A 16,875-nucleotide genomic window follows, 5' to 3' on the forward strand; every position below is an offset into this window, starting at 1 on the left:
GGCTTCAGGGCAGGACCACAGGCTTGAGATAAACTGTACATTTTTGGTGGGGGACAGAGCATACCATTTAACTAAAATGCAACACCACAGCTTACCTTTTCTGATATAGCAAATAACTTTCATTGAAAAAGGAAACAAATAAAGACTAAATGTTCATCATTAAAAATAAAAAATGTAAATAGCTCTTTTCAAAATTCCCATATAAGTGTTTGGAGAACCCAGTGCACTGGGTTCTCTAGTGCATTGCTCTGCATTTAGTACCATACTGCATATTGCTGAATTATTTATAGAATAATGGTTATTATATCACAGATGGGAACATACTTCCGATGTCTGAGAACAGTGAAATTAGCAGGAGATTTAAAGTTATATATAAAAATCTTTGGAGGACAAGTACTTCTGGACTCCAGTATGCCCTTCTTATTTTTTCAGAACAGAAAACTCTGTGACAACTTTTATTTCCCAATAGTAAAAATCTGTATACCCCATAAAATAAAAGATTAATTAACCTAAAACGGCATATTTTCACAAAATGGATTTATTTTAAATTGAAAATGTGAACATTTCCTTAGGCAGTGTTAAAATACCTTTAAAATTACTCTCAGAAATGTTTTTTTTTTTTAATTGAGAAAAAAAATGTACTTTATTCTCCCTGAAATAGATTTGATTTTTCTCTATATATTGCCATTTATTTCTTATATATATATATTGGCATATCAACATGTGCTTCTGCTCTGCTTCACCAGTAGATGTGGTCTCTTTTGGCATTTGCCTTAATGATAGTTACTAATATCTGGGAAATAACTGTATATGTCAACAGGCCTGGAGAAGTTAATGCAGCATCTCTATTCACATTATGTCAGTATTGATCTTCCACATGAGGAAAAGAAACCTTTTACTTTTGTTCTTTCTAGCCCAAGAGAATCAGTAAAACCTGAAACAGATAGTAATTTTTTTCTTTATTCAAAGGAGGTGAAAACATTTCAAATGCATAGTCTCTTCCTGCTTATTATTTTAAATTAAAACGTGCATGTCTGGAGCTCCAACTCAAACAGTAGTTAACAAAAAAATGATTTTCAACTATGAGGAGCTTAATAACTTAGACTCCATGCTTTAAAAGTGGATTTTTATCCTTTGTTGGATTTTTGCCATGTAGAATGTAATAGAACAGTATCCATTACATTTTATAACTATTTACTAACTGCTTTTTTAAAGTATAAAGCTACCATATACTTAAAAGGAAAAGAGCTTTTTGGTGTTGCATACCCTGGGAGAAGTTAAAAAAATAGAGTCGCTTTTTCACAGTACTACAATTATTATATTTGTTTGTTTTAGTAGATAATTGTCTTCAGTGCTTTGTAAATCTCTATAATAAAAGAAGTTTTAAAAATATTTCCTGGAATGTCCCCACACTTTAAATAACCATCCCATACAGACCATTCTCCTCTTTTAAAGTTACAATTTATCTAGTCAAGAAATGGAAAAACTGTATGATGTATAATTCAAGTGATAAGACATAAAGCATGAAATGAAAAACAGGGAAGGAACAAGGTGAAGAGTCTGCAAATTTATTTAATCTGTGCTGCTCATCAAATAATCAGATACAACTAACTAACTCAGAAAATATCAGTATGCAAAGTCTTTGTGTAGAACAAAATTATGTATTACCAATACCGAATAAAAATGGAGGTTTTTCTGTGGGCAGGTGCAGCTTCAGAAAGGATTTTTATACCATGTTCCCACTGATGAGAGGCTGGTCTTGAGGAGTACACACTTCCTGCTGAGAGTCATTCTGACCCACAGGCTATGCAGAGCCATGTGTATCCAACAGTCATGTCCAGTATTCTTTGAAGATTTAATCTCAGCCAATCTGTTTGTGACTGGGAAAGGAAATGGGACTAGATAGTGGGTAACACATTTTCATAATGATAACAGTAGAAACTACCTGTCTTTGTTATGCATCCTGTTGGCATCTTATTTTCATGTCTTTGTCAGCTCTCAGAATTGGTGATTGTTAGAACAAGCCTACTTTTCTGCAATAAAAAGTGGGTTTACCATTTATTGGTGAGTGTTCCTGTTATACAACAAGCTCTGTTTCAGCTGGAAAGCAATTCATTGCCCATTAAGAGTTTTTATCATGACAGAAAAGAGGAGATAAAATAGTTTAGAAGAAGTATAGGCCTGGTTCCCTGTGTCCAGGAGCTATGGACAGTGTAAAGAAGCAGAACGTGATCCATTAAAATGTGTTGGGTATTCAAACGGATTCAGTGCAGGAGATGGAAAGGACACTGAATATTATCCATTGTGTTTGTTTAGCCTTATGATACGCATTTCCCAGGAAATGCACTTGCTTGAAAAGTCATCCACTCAGTACAAATTGTTTCCAAGCACTTCCTGCAGGAAATGGTTCCCATCAGAGACAAGTTTATAGCAGGAGCTATTCTAGTGCATGGAGGGGAAGGTAACCCTTTCCCTGTAACTTCAGGAGTAAATATGCAAATGGGAGGGCAATAGCTGGTTTACAAAATAAAAAGTACATTTAGAAAACCATGAAAGAAAAAGAAGTGTGTTGGGTATTTTGAATTCCTTAGCAGTATGCACCTAATTGTCCTACCCAGATAGCATCTGTGATGCAGAAAACATACTCCATTGCTCTTGCATGATAAGCCTCCGCTCCTCATCTTTTCACTTGCAAAACAGAAAAAAACATTTACCTCTTTTCTTAACTTAAAATTGTCATTGTGGATTTATTAACAAGGTAAGTGTTTTTCTGGGGTCAGGAGTGAAAGAATAAGCTGCTATCTTGAGTACTTGTCTCAAATATTTGCAATTTCACAAGCTCTTTTGCATGCACCATAGCCATCTAAGAATCACCATGTTTTTTCCTGCAGTTAGGGGAGTGTTTCTGATTTGTGTAGCTGACGTCAACAAAGGCCTATTTGCATTTGATGTATCCAAAGTTCAGGGTAGTGGGTGGATCTCTTCCCACCATCTTATTGTTTGCAAGAGGTTCAAAAAGAGTCTGCAGGCCTGTTCCAAGGCTATTCTCTGCAGCCAACTTTCTTCGTGTAATCTAGATACTTCTTTGGCTATATTTCCAGCAAACTGCACTATACACCTCCATCCTCTATAACATAAGAATGTGTCTGCACTGTAAACTACAAGTTATTAGGTATGCCACAGCTACCTCAGTCACAGTTTCCTTGCAATGTCTCACCACTCCCCTCTCTCAGCAATAATTTAATTAATTTAATTTTTCAATAAGTAATTTTGAATTGAAACCTCACTCTTATGAAATACTGTGATGCTACCCACCAACAGTATAAAACCTCAATTTTTTTCAGGAATATCAGGGGAAAAAAAAATGGCAACTGGTAGTGACCCATTATTAATGACAGTATTCAAAAAAATCCTTTTGTTGTTTTTTTTGGATGATGCACGTAAGGGTTAAATGTCTGCCTGTTCTGTGTTTGAGCATACTGGATAACTCATGTCCATGTAATAAGCATCAGTGTTACATGCAAAGTACTTCTTCTCAAGAAATGCAGGAAAAATCTGGAAGAGTTGACTGGTGGTTTTCCAAACTGGGCACATGAGCTGACTGCCTAATGCAATGTCTCATTTTAGAGACAAATTTCACAAAAAGTTCTAAAAGTCAAGTTATTTGTAGTAGATTGCAATAAGAGAAAATTCAGAAGTTCAGGTACAAATACCTGAAAAGCCTTTAACAAGAAATATGGGCATACAGCAAACAAGTGAACAGGTGTACATCCAAACCTGACATTGACTGGAAAAGATGAAATTAACCAAACTTCATTAATTAAACAAATTAATTAAAATAATTGAAATAGCCGTGACAATAGTGACAATAGTGACCATCCAGAATGGGAGGAAAGGCTAGCTTGAGTAGAAAGAGAGATAAGATATCAAAGAAAACTAGTATGTTGAAAAAAAATAACCAACAAAACAACCCCCAAATATTACAATGAAACAATAGAAAATATAATGAGAGAAATCAAGATGAAACAGTTTTAGAAGGAGAAATAAAGTTTTAAAAATACCACATATTGTGATAGTAAAAAGTGAGTAAAGATACACTGTTCTGTAAGCTGCTTCATTATATTATGCAGGAAAGCAAAAGTACACAGTTTATAAAGCTCATGCCAGTACCAGTGACAAATGAAATACGTATTTTTTCCTAGAACATACTATTCAACTCTGGGATGTAACCCAGGGACACAGAGAGGGCTACCACTATATATAGGCTCACTTCCTGTGTCTTATGACATCTTCTGAAAGCTTCTCTGCTCTGATGAGTCAGAGGTAGACTAGAAGATCCCATGCAGTGGTTCAGATTATCAAAGCCTCACAAAACTAAACAGAACCCAGTACTAGACAGACATGAGATGCAAGTAAATGTAAAAGGCTGCCTACAGATTTTGCAAAAGATGATTCTACACTGCAAATTAGCCCAAGAAAAGGCAATGAAGACCTCACAGTAATGCCATGAACTACAGTTTATATCAAGGCTATCAAGAAAAGGACATACACTTGTTCAAGTAGATACAGTCCGACCAAATCTTCTGTCAGCTAAGTGCACAAACCAAACACAGTTAAACACAGGCCAAAAAATTCAAATACTACCCAAGATACAAAATAAAATACACATCCAGAGCAATTCACATATGCATTTTGACATCTGTTCAATAAAGCTGTTTCTGGTGGCTTGGATTCTTACCTGTAAGGAAAGACAACAGTATGCTTAGAGCTATTCACTTAACCTTGAAAGTTGTTCACTATGTGCAATTTTTTAAAGTAAAAATAACTACAGTAAAGCAAGTATAGAAAACACATCACTTTGGAGACTTCACACTTTTTGACATCAGCTAAATTTCTTGGTTGTAATCTTGATTGGACAGTAGCATTGGTATGCATTATAGTAGCTGTGTAAACATAAGCTGTCCATGAGGCTTGATTACACTGTGAATCAAGAGAATGCAACAATTTTATATCCCTTTTTCTATGTTTACAACTTCTTTATTGAAGAAGAGTCCTCTCTGTTCCTAGTTACTGCCTGAAACATACTTTAATATGTTATTTCTGTAATTACTTATGAAATAATAATTAAAGATTCCATTTAGCTATTTAAGTCCATATATAATGGACCCCAAATCAGTCTATAGCTGAAGACAAAACAAAGTCTGCAGTGTCAAGTCAAAACAGAAACCATTGTTAGGATAGAACTGAAATACATGAGAAATTATGTCAGAAGAGTTTATAATGTGTTTAAATAATACACAGTGAAAAAGTGTATTGAAGTGGGCTTTGATTTACTGGATTTTCAACTAATCACTGAAAAAACATTTAGACTTTTCAGTGACACACTTAAAATAGAAAAATGCGACCATAATACATTTTTTAAAGTAATTAAATAACATTTTTAATCTCCAGCCTCTATGTTATTCATTCTTGAAGAATTTTACATTAATATATTTCAGTAAAAATCTCTTAACACCAGTTTTTTGCAAAAGAAGGTGTAAAAGTAGTTTTAGCCATTCTCTATGGGAGGTGTTAGTAATGGCCAGAATTATGTAGCACATAAGAAGTAAGAAATGCAACTGCTGCAATTGTTGGAAGTATATTTGCTGAAAAAGAATTGGTATCGGGTGTGTTTCTTTCATTTTCCACCTCTGTCAATATGAGTTGACTTTTCTTACTGTGAAGAATAAAATAACAGCCCTGTTAGTTTGGTATCTGTAACAAATCACTCATCACTGCAAATGCTTATTTGACAGTGAAGACAGAGTAGTTCTTTAAGTGCAGTTGATAATGACTTTGCTAGCCTAGGAAATAAGGAATGAGTAGTTGTCCAAACCAGGACAAAATTATCCTAAAAGAAAATCTTCAATGGATCTTTTTTAGAAGTGTTTTTTTTCCTCTAAAGAATCACAGAATCAGCTAGGTTGGAAAAACTCTTAGAGATCAAGTCTAACCTATGACCCAACACCACTTTGTCAACTAGACTATGGCACAGAGTGCCATGTCCAGTCTTTTCTTAAACACCTGTAGGGATGGTGATTCCACCACCTCCCTTGTCAGCCCATTTCAATGCCCCATCACTCTTTCTCTAAAGAACTTCTTTCTAAAATATACCCTAAAACTCCACTGGCATAGCTTAAGACTGTATTCTCTTGTCTTGGTTGTTGGTGTGGACTAAAAATACGGTAAGTGGCCAAAAGAAACAGTGACTCTTTGAAACAGTGGCATGATATGAAAATAGGTTGTCTTTAACTCAAAAGTGGAGAGGAACACAATGAAGCAAGAATCCATGAAATAAGAGTTTTATACATCAGTAAAACTTCTTGTGCTACAATGATTCAGTTACATCTTGTGTTCCATGTTTTGATTTTGACAACTAGAAGCCTATTAGTTCAATAGCAGTTTTATTTATAAGTTCAATAGCATCTTATTTATAAGATCAGATACTTAAAAATAATACCTGGTTTCAATGTATTGACATTATCCAAGCTATCTTCTAACCTGGACAAAATAAAAGCAGCAGATCTGTTTAACTTATAGCAGGTGTTTAAATACCTGTTGCTCAGCAAAATTGAAAGAGTAAGATTTAAGGAAAAAATATGGTGAAAATAACATGAGGATCGTATAAAAAATAGTAACTGGATCTTGATACAAGATCTTTACTTGAACTTTCCTTGTGTGCATGGCAGAAGAAATGCTAGTATAGCTGTTTTATTACAGAGATTTAGGTATTATTGTTTATTCAGAGGACTGATGTATCCTACGTAATGAAATGGATGAGTTTTAGTCTGCAGAAGGACTTAATAGGAATTATATCCAACCACACTAAGTGCAGAATTATGCACTAAGATACAAGTAGTGAAAGAATTTCTGCTATAAATTGATAGGCTATGTATATATGTATATACATATAAGAAGTAGAAACTGGGATGAGTGTATCACTTATCTCAGGACACATGCAAATCAACAGCATAATATAGATCTGAAAGAAGGAAATGTGATGCTCGCTTTGTAAGCAAGAGCAATTTAGATGCTATTGTAAAGGATATTGGTGATACATTATTTGGGATCCTGTGGGCATGTCTAAGCCCATTGGTCAAATAGATGAATTCTGTATATTGTAGCAGTAGCGAAAAAAGCCCATGAGCAGGAATTTGAAAATCTTATTTCAGAAGCCTGAAAGAATTTCACATGCTATCTGTCATCTATTGCCTGTGTCAATAGTGGCCTTGATCCAGTAGCTATATAATCACACTGGTGTCATCTTGCATGCAAAATAGTATACCCGAGTTTTTTAGTGACTTCAGTCTGTTTTCAGAATTTAGACTCATTAAGAACAACATCTTGAGTTCCAGCATCTCTGTTCTGTTCAGTGTGATGTGAGGGCACAGGCAAAGCATTGAGCATCTTTCCTAGATACATTCACTTTGCCTTCATCTAATAGCAGTGACAGCTGTGGGACAAACACTTAAACATCTAACCTGCTCAAAAACATTGATTGTGGTATGACCTCATACCACGGAGTTTTTTTCAAGATATTCAATGTTTCCATCTGTTGAAAAAGTCCATTAATTTAAGGTGTTAACTGCAGTGTTAACCGTTGTAAATCATTTATAAGTCAGTTTGATTGTAAGTATATTAATGTAATCTTGTCAGTGTTTCCTTTCCATATTGAATTTTGGTGATGGATTATATTCTCCAAAATGGAACATGTGAACAGTTAGGTGTGAGGTCTGAATATAACTGCTTAGAAGCAGCTCTCTCAGGAGGTTTTCTGATGCATATGAGGACTGCAGATTTGAGTCTGGAAGGAGCTGAGCAACTGTGAAGCTGGAGTGAACCACAGTTGGATGAAAACTGCTAAATTATATTTTCTTTATTTTCAGCAAAATGTCAAGTATTGCTCTTTTGCTTTTGCCCTTACAAAGGTCAATTTGATTTTAAAAAGCATCAAATCAGCTTGTACTGACAGCTGATTACTTGTTTAAATCTTCAGATATGTTGTTTTGCTGTTACAACGGGACATGAAAAGTTTTAGCGACAAAGATCCTCTATTATAAAACTAGGAACCATACTGAAATTTTTTCCTTTTTCTTTCTGTATCTTCTTAAAGAAGACTGATCAGGAGATTTAGTGTGAGAGGGCTACTATTTTATTTTCTGTGTGTGGGTGCCAGTGACTGTAAATAAAGACCATCATCTGCTGGAGACTTGCTTATGTTTTGACTGGGCTTCAAAAAATATGAAAGAGGAAAGCAAGGTGAAAATTGTGATTTATCCTTATATAGATTCAAATACTGTTGGTAGATTTTGAATTGTTGGTATTTCTTATGCCCCAGAACCCTTTGGGATTAAGCTTTTGAGTTCCAGAAAAGAGAAAATTGTCATTATAATACACAGAGAGATTTCATTCTGAGTAAAGCAGAGCCAGCAGATCTTGCAGAACCTTTTTCTCATTCCTGACTTCTGAAAGGTAACAGGAAAACAGTTATTCTCAGCATGAAGACTTCTGTTTTCCTTAGAACTTTGTTATTCTCACACTAGCTTGTCTCCCCCATTATTAACCAAGTAGGCCAATGTATGAGACAGAAATTTTTACTTCATAAAAGGAATATGTATTTACAGATCTGTTTTTAATTCTCTAATTCTCTCTTTGAAATTCTTTAATTTCTTTTAGTGAACAGAAAAGACTCCCCACCACTGGGTACCTAATTTATCTCACTGATGTCCAAAGACTTTTTATGTGGTCAGTGAGGAGGAAATGGGATTCCAGAAGATGCTTCACCAGATATATGTGATGTTCCTGCTTTCACTTAGTATAGCACTTTAGGCTCTGTGATTTCATCCCAAAGACAACACTGTCATTAAACATATTTGCCCCTTTTTGGCTGGATTAAAAAAAAAAATAGAAACTAGACATTGCATACATTGAAAACAAAAAGTCTGAAATCACCCGTCCCAATATTTTTTGGGTTATTTTATAATCCTTTTTGTTTTCCCCTAAGAAATAGGTAATCTCAGAAGGAGAAATAAATTATTTTTATCTGCATTTCCACAGGGTCTTTGCTTTGCAGATAACTACAGTGTAGAAGTCCTTCACAAAGCTCCAAGTAAGGCCATGGAGTCATGATAAGATACTTGGACCACTTGAAGGCTTCTTTAAGAATTACTCTCTAAAGACATAGTCTAAACTCTGAGAAATAATCTAAACAAATTTTTAACCAAGATCTAGTTGTGTGTGCTAAACTTTGTCTGAAGTTATTGTACTAATTCCTTGAAAAACAGTTTAACTGTCCTACTTTCCTTGAGGACACATGAAAACCAACTGAGAAAGTTTCTTGAGAGCAGTTTCTTTATGAAACTTTAGAAATATTTAAATTAATGAAAATTTTGATAGTTTTGCAGCAAATATGTTTGTAATAAACCACATAATTATTTGTTATGTTTAGACAAATTTACAGAAATTTGGAAACATAAGTATGGAAAATGAAAACTTGGAAATGTAGTCTTTTTATCAATGTAATATAAATTTTAAGTTCTTGTGTGGTAAAGAAATTTCAGAGAATACACAAATAATAATTTTCTGCTTGTGCAAATCATCACAATAGGATACAATGATATATAAAAAAACAGAGACTAAATTATTTTTATTTAAAATATTTTTGTAGTTCACCTGTAGATTGCCATGTCTGTCTGACCAGCTTGTCAGTCTTCAGAGATGGGTATTATAATTTCATTATAGATGGCTGGAATAAAAACTATGGGAAGATAAATTACTTTTCTGGGGCCAACCTGCAATATGAAGCAAACTTAATGGCTCCTGCATTTCCAGTTTGTTCTTAATTTATTAAACCACGTTACCACCAAACTCTCAGTCTGTATTGACTCAAGTACTTTATTTTTTGGAATGGATTGTATTTTCTAATTGGAAACCAAATTTATTTCTAATACAGCATTAAATTCCTGTAACAGTAGAAAGTAGAAGGATCTGTGGGATGGACAATTTTCAGGACAATCTAAATAAAGACCCTCTTCCTGGAAATGTCTCTGTTTAGATTCCCATCCTCATTTTCTTTGACAAAGAGCATTAGCACACACTGTTTAGCCACTTTTCTGACATGGTTTTGCTTAGTTTCTAAAAATTATTTGTAATAGATAAAATTAGAAGGAAGAGATTGGTGTTATCATCCTTGCCACAAATTTTACTTCTGGTAATGTAATTATATGTTTCATTTTACCTGTAGTTTTGCATGTCGTAATTCATTGTGCATGAACCTTAACCTAAGGCAGTGAGTGCAGTTGCAAATAACTGAATGTGCATGCTTTAAGGACCTCTGTATCTGAATTCAGAGGAAGGTTCTGTGTAGAGAGCAGTTACTTAACATCTAGGATAGAAGTTCATCTGAATGTTATAACTTGCATTTTTGCTGAGTGTTCAGAGAACAATTGTGCCTTGTGCCTGGTTTATCAATGTTAAATTACCTTTACAGAAACATAGTTATATAGTTTTGTTTATATCGTTATAATTACAGGTAAATACAAATGTATATATATTAACATAAATATTTGAACATATTTTTTATGTCTTAGTCACCACAGACACCACTGTAAAAAACCTTCACAAGCTGTTGTAGCTTTGAAAGACTTAAGGAGAAACATGGACTAACTGTGAGGTATATATGAAGAGAGAGGCTATGGTGTTACACAGGGAGGCCTTGGAGAAGCTGGCTTGGCTGAGTTAAATAGTGTCATTATTACATTACACTGAAGTCTTCTGAGGGACCCTGCATCAAGGACCACCACCCTGGTATTGATGGTGAAGACATTATTGCCAATATAAGAACAGAAAAAGAAAAAACATGATCAGGTTATTTCCATTCCCAGTGTCTTCAATGGAATGGAATATTGAACATCACCTTACAAATTTCTGCATTTATTAAATTATGTTAATTATTGTGATTATTAAATTAATTAAATGACACTGCCACGCCAGCCTGTGAGAATTCCAGTAGTTCCCTATGTCACTGGTTTTATATAGATTTATGTTTAATCTGTTTAACATAAAATTGCTTCAAAGTCCACCTGCCTGGCAGTTTCCCAGTCTCACTTCAGAATTTCTGACAAATGCCACAGGAGACTGCTTTTACATCTCACCAGGCTTTTCATTACTTACTTATCAGCCCATTTCTTCTCCTGACTTTAGTGAGGAGCCAAAATGCTTCTGCAAACATCTGAACATGCAAATTTTGGAGGTAGGAGTTCAATTAGGTCAGTGTTCCCCATCAGGTCTGATTTATAAGTACCTCCAGGCTTGTGGAGCTCACCTCTCTCTGTTGGTCCTGCTCAGCAGGCAGAGCCTGGTAATGTAGTCATTCTGTCTGGGAGGTATCTGCAGGGGGGAACGAGGCTGGAGGTTTTTCCCAGCTCTAATTGGTGGAGGGATAATGGCAGAACTGGTAGCTGCCTTGCTGCAGCTGGGAACAAAAAAGTGCAAAGGATGACAAAGTCAAAAAGTACTAAAGTAAAAAACAAAACAAAACAATCTAAAGAACCACTTGTCGGAGCCATGCACTCTCCTTTGACCAACAGTACAGCTCTGCAGGTGGTGGCTGTCTGTGTTTGCTCTGCGCTGGTCTTGCCATGCAGCCCAGACAGCTCTGTCAAACACTGGATAATTTGGCAATGAGAAAACATGATCCTGCAGTGCCAGCAGGGCCATAGAAAGGTGCTGGAAAAGAATAGATGGTAATGTTCAGCCCTCACACAAAGCAGAAGATTTCAGAAGGACATATATGCTAAGCAATAGGAAAATAAAAGCTAAAATAAAAATAAGCAAAAAAACCCCGAACCTCAGAAACCAACCCAAAACCAAAACAACTGAGAAATGTATTGCTTTTAAAAACATGGGAAAGTCCATCCTTCAACAGTTCCTATAATTTTTTTTTATTTGCAGTAATCCTCCACAGATACCAAGAATGGGTCACAGACCAGGTAATCTCAAAACATTTGTGTTAAGTGCTGCAGCAAACATGTCTTAGGTCATTTCTGGCATAAATCCATTGCAAAAAATTTCCAAGAAAGAGAAGGGAGCTTTTCCAGCAGTTTTCATATATATTTCATGACTTACACTATCTTTTGCTGACTATGAGTAAAGCTACTTTATGGCAAAGTTCAATGAATTGTACCAACACATGGAAACCAGATGTTCCAATTGCTTAGTTTTGAAATATATTTATATATCCTTTGTCATTACATTGGTATATATTGACGTACAATTTGTGGTTTTATTAGTACAATTAATAACTAAATAATAATTACTAAATACTATATAAAATATTAAATAATATTTAATTATACTATATATACTTAGTTATGTTATATAGGCCATTACTCTCCCAAGTGTTGTACTTGTCTCAGAAATGCAGAGGGATCCCTGTTTAGAGCCATTGGAATTGCCTCCATTTTAATTTAATTTGCTTTCTATTTTCTGTAAATTTTCCTTCTTTTATATACATATATATATTTTTTTTATTATTTTTTTTTTTACATTTAGTTGTTGTTTCTCTGAGTCTGTTTAAAAATCCTGATGGAAATTTTTGTGGCAATGTTCTTTTCCATTAAAAAAATCAGTTGTAACACACAAATGCAAATTCTTGAAAGCTTTCTGAAAAAAGCCTCAAGACAATAGTTTCTAGTAGAAGACTGACAGTGGTGGGATTGAGTGCACCCCAAGCAAGTTTTCTGGTAACACCAACTTGTGTGTTGCAGTTGACATGCTGGAACGAAGTGATGCCTTCTAGAGGGACCTTGACATTCTTGAGATGTGGGTCCATGCAAACCTCATGGAGTTCAACAAAGCAAAGTGCAAGGTCCTACACTTAGGTTGTGGCAATGCCAAACACACCTACAGGTTGGGCAGAGAAGTGAGTGAGAGCAGCCCTGAGGAGAAAGACTTGGTGGTGATAGTTGATGAAAAACTCAGCATGAGCCAGCAGCATGTGTTCACAGCCAGTGAGCCAAACGTGTTCTGGGCTGCATCCAAAGGAGTGTGGCCAGCAGGATGAAGGAGGTGATTCTGCCCCTCTGCTCTGCTCTTGTGGGACCCCACCTGGAGTTCTGTGTACAGTTCTGGTGTCCCAACAGAAGGAGGACATGGAACTGTTGCAGCAAGTCCAGAGGAGGGCCAAGAAGTTGGTAAGAGGACTGAAGCATCTCTTCCAGGTTGACAAAGTTAGGGCTGTTCAGCCTGGAAAAGAGAAGGTTGTATAGAGACCTCCTAGCAACCTTCCAGTAACTGAAGGAGGCCTACTGGAATGCTGGAGAGGGACTCTTTATCAGGAATTGTAGTGATAGGACAGGGAATAATGGGTACAAACTGAAAGAGGGGAAATTTAGGTTACATATGAGGAAGAAATTTTTCACTGTGAGGCTGGTGAGGTACAGGAACAAGTTGCCCAGGGAGATTGTGGGTGTCCCAGCCCTGGTACTGTTCAGGGCCAATTTGGATAAGTCCTTGGGCAATGTGGTCTAATGAGAGGTGTCCCTGTCCATGGCAGCTGGGGTCAGGACTAGATGATCTTTAATATGTATTCCAAACCCTTAGCGTTGTATGATTCTGTGATTCTGTGATCAAATCCCTATTTAGTATGAGTCTTGTTTTCTGTTTTACTCTGAGTAGCACTCCCTGTGAAAAGAGATCTGAAGCGCTCTTTTGAGGTACATTTTATTCTCTCCTTGCACAGACTGGGGGTTTGTTATCTCAATCCAAGAAGTGGGTGATTTCCACGACAGAGCCAAATTATGCCTCTACCTTCTTTTGTTGTTGAGTTGTCAGATATGGAAGGACATCTAGTCTTTGTCCTCATTTTTGCCCACATTTCACTTTTCTTGAGAAGCATACCTAACCAAAATGATTTTATCTTCCTGCTTTATAAAACTTGTCTTCTGTCATCCCTGAGTCTGTGGAAAGGTAGTAAGTATCTGTAGGATTTTTTCACTAAAATCAAGGGAAGTACAGAGTATAAATTGCTGACAGTTCCCATGAATATCACTTAACAGCAAAGCCTGCTATACAAAAACTCTAGTTCTGAAAAAGTCAGTTGTCTGGCAAAATTGATTTGTTATTTTTAGTTATTACAATAACTAAAAAAAGTTATTGTAATAACTTTTACATCTGTTATTCTGGATGTAAAAGTCATAAAAAAGTCATTGTAAGATATTTGCTGGGGTCAGTTTTAGCTGAGGGATGGTTGAATGTGGTGAGAACCTGTTTGGTTCCGTACAGTCTTGTGTGTCTGTAGCTCTTTAATTGGCTGCAGAATCACTGAAGGATTTTCCAAATGGTCAGAGAATGCTGGAGTACACAAGCACTCTCATTCCCATCAGTCTTGCTCTAAAACACTCAAGCAGAAGATATGACAAATAATTACACCGGTTATCTACAACACTTCAGTTCTGTCCAAGACAGAATTTTTTTATGGTTTCTTGCATTTATGGCTTCTGAAGTTGCAGAGTTCTTGTTACAACTTTTTATGGCGCTGCAAGGAAATGCTCCTAAATAGATTATCCAATGTGTCAGTCAGAGTAACAAGAATCAAAGAGACAACAGGAGGCATAAGAGAGATTATAACACTGAAAGAATTCCTTAAAGGGGAAAAATGTTGTTAAAACAATAAGTTCTAGCTTAACTCTTTGAGATTTTCTCTAATGCCATGTAACAGATCAGCCATAAGCAGAAAGTTAGCTTCTGTCTTTTGACTCTTCTGGTCACTAAAAGCCTACTTTCTTTTCCCTGTTTCTTTTATCTCTGTATATGATCAATACGCATAAATAATACATATATATATAATATATATATATCATTAATACGCATAAATAGAAATTACTGTTTTAACAAAAAATAACAATAAAAATAACAATGTGTTGCAGGAGTAGTTCTTTTTTGACTGTGCACTGTGATGCTAGTTTGTCTGGTCTTTGAATGTAGCTAGCAATTTTTTCAATTGCTAGCTTCTTGTTTCAGTTTTCAACTTGCTTTCAGATATAACTAAAGAATTAACTGTTCTGAGACTGTTAGAGAATCTCTTGAACTAGGAGCAGAGGTTGCAAAGGCTTTTTCATCAAACTTTTCTTCTCTGAGAAAGAAATAAAAGCAGTAGTAGGCTTAGATTGGAAGGTGTGATCTAAAATGTAGGTTTAGTTATAAATGTTTACCATGGAAAGCAAGTAAAGAGTAAATATTTGAAAAATATTTACTAAGTGTATGTTAAAACTCATGACCTCTGATATTTCTAGGTCTTGAAATATGTATGAGCATAACCTTCCCATGTTAGGTCTTCCTGTTTGTTCTCTTTTGTGTAAGGTTCATCAGTGGACAAATAGTCTGGTTTCATTGTTATGTGATCTAGATACTTTTTGGTACCAGAGAGGCCCTCCTCATAGGATAAAGCACAAGAAGAAACTTATGCGAAGAGGACCTCAGAGGATGTTGTCACCAGTTTCTGTTGCCCGTGCAGGAAAGAAAAATGAAAAAAAGTAGAGGGGGAAAAAAATCACAGGCTAAGAACTGGGACAGATATGGGGAGCAATGGGGTGCCTGTCTGCTTTGTCTGCTCTTATTTGTTCTTAACCTTCTGCCACCATTTGTGGTTGCTGAGATTTGCTGACTTTCACAGAGTCTTACTGACTCTCTGTAAAGAGTGGCTGCAGCCAGAGCTGTGGGGGAAATTGCAAGCTGCTTCTAAGTGCTGGCTCTCCCATGTTTTCCCTCCACCTCTCCCAAGTTCCTACCTTCGGTGTTCAACTCAGTATTTCCTTCTTTCTCAGTTAAGTTTGAAATACAAAAATAGGGATTTCTTTGTATTTCCAGGATGACTGCATTAGAAGGAAGGGACAGAATCTTATTCTATCTCAATCTACACATTTGGCAATTTTGGCTAACCATCTGTATTTTCAATGCATTTTCAAGCTTAACACCCCTCTTTTAATGTTGAATCTGCACTCTTGAAACAAACAACAACTGACCAAAACATGTCCCAAAATTCTAACAAAAAAACCCCCAATTTAAAAAACAGAATAAAACCCCCCAAGACCTGTTCCACTACTTACAGTGCTGAAATAAGAGGTAAAAGTGGCACTTGTGTAGGAGTAGTTACAAGTGTGCTGGGAGCTACGCAAAATATTTATAGTGAATCCTGAATATCCAAGCAAATCTGCTTTTTAAAGATGTGCCAAATTATGTGAACCTGTCAGGTAAGACTTAACCAAGTTTAGACTAAATCTGAGAAGAGTGCAGTTTGCCAGAAAGGAATTTATGGCTTTGGCTTTGAGCAGGAATTGCAAGATTCAGCATGGTATTGGCATAGCTGGCTCTGCATAAAAAGAAACTGGGCAGTGTATACTAAAGTTTCAAATGAGACATTAGCATTAGGAAAACTTGTTCAAAATGCTGAAAGTGCAGTATTTTTTTCATTATTATGGAATATACCTGTAACCTGTTTATCTGTGGAATTAAAACTTCACCAAAACCTGAAAGCACTCAAAATAAGTATATCTCAGGGCAGACCTGTAAATGCACTTTCAATTTAATGATAGATACTTGAATTATTACTTTTCTTCATTCCATGTTTTAAGGTGGCTTCTGTTCTTGTGTGTGTGTATGTGGTAGCAGCTGGCTAATTCAACAGGTGATGCCTGCTAGCATGGTATGGGTTTTGCAGTCCTGAATTACATTTATTTACATTTTTTACATTTATTTATCCTTGATTACATTTATTATTGTGTTTTTGCTTTTGATGTTAATTTCTAGCTCTTCAGCTGTAACCGGCACAAATCTTGT

At 35.8% G+C, this 16,875-nt stretch overlaps 1 protein-coding gene across 4 annotated transcripts in view; it reads left to right on the top strand.

The window, feature by feature from the left end:
• The window catches only part of ADGRV1 (adhesion G protein-coupled receptor V1), a 283,830-nt gene that overhangs the window by 249,870 nt on the left and 17,085 nt on the right, over positions 1 to 16,875 (top strand). The window lies entirely within an intron of this gene.

Source organism: Passer domesticus, chromosome Z (assembly GCF_036417665.1).
Source record: "Passer domesticus isolate bPasDom1 chromosome Z, bPasDom1.hap1, whole genome shotgun sequence".
Lineage (NCBI taxonomy): Eukaryota > Metazoa > Chordata > Aves > Passeriformes > Passeridae > Passer > Passer domesticus.